We start from the raw sequence: 1,260 nt of genomic DNA on the forward strand, positions 1-1,260 counted from the left end.
GTTGACTGCAGTTCGCGTCCCGGACCCGGTGGCTTAAAACTCACGCCGAGCGCGTGTGCATGCGTGCCCAAGATCCCAAGAGAAGAATGGAGGAGAAGGGATTGTGGCATGACCATCCCCCCTGGGGGGTGATTTCTCGCTTTCTGTCTCTATGTCTCTCTCTGTCAGTCTGGAGAGCTCACGCACCCTATAGTGAAAAACCCCTCAAAAAAAAATGCTGCACATTCCTTAATAGTCTTCTACCCAGGTAATACTGATAACCATTGTATATTAAGACACTAAAGTTCTCTTATTTAAACAATGACTTTTTATTAATTCACTAAAGCTGCAGAACTATTTTTGTTTGTATTTTTTAATTTGAAGTCTCTATTTTTCCCAATGTAATATTTCTTTCTTTCTTTTTTTTTTTTTTTGAGAGGTTTTTGCTATACTGCACATGCGCTCACCAGAAACAGAGAGACAGAGAAACAGAAAGTGATAAACCACCCCCCAGGGGGGATGGCCATGCTGCAATCCCTTCTCTTCCACTCTCCTCTCAGGATTTGGGCAAGCATACACATGCCTGGCATGAGTTTAAGCCACCAGATCCAGGACTTGAACCACAGTCGACTACATGGGAGTCCAGCAATGTAGCCATTACGCCATCTGCTGGTCCTTCCCAGTATAATATTTCTACATAATGCAAATTGAAAATCACATAATTTACTTCTTATAACTTAACATTTTAAATGTTAAACCAAAAAATGTTATCAAGTAGTGAAACATTCTCCTCATAGAGATCTTGATCTCTGTTTCTCTCATTATTTTTTTCCCAGTAGTGTAAAATAGATTCCATGTAGGAAAGCTAAAATATGTCATTTTTAAATTAAAAGTTTAACATTACCAGAACTCAGTCCAAAGAGTAAATTACATTACTGGACTTGCATGTGTTTGACTGCAGTTCAAGTCCTGGACCCAGTGACTTAAAACTTATACCAGGTCCATGTGCATGCATGGCCAAGATACAGAGATATAAATGCAAAAAAATGTATGATGGCATGGCCATCACTTGGTAGGGGGGCGTGGGGTAATTTCCCTCTGTTTCTCTGTCTCTCTTGTGAGTGCACATGACCTATAGCAAAATTTTTAAATAAAGAGTAAGTCAATTTACAATAATTACATTGTAATTAACAAATATAAAATTTCCTACTATATTGAAATTTATTAAATGTATCATTTCCTCTTAAAATTGCTCAGCAGCTAATCAGCAGCAAATCACCT

The sequence above is a fragment of the Tupaia chinensis genome, unplaced genomic scaffold (genome assembly GCF_000334495.1).
Source record: "Tupaia chinensis unplaced genomic scaffold, TupChi_1.0 Scaffold143617_1, whole genome shotgun sequence".
In the NCBI taxonomy this organism is placed as follows: Eukaryota; Metazoa; Chordata; class Mammalia; order Scandentia; family Tupaiidae; genus Tupaia; species Tupaia belangeri.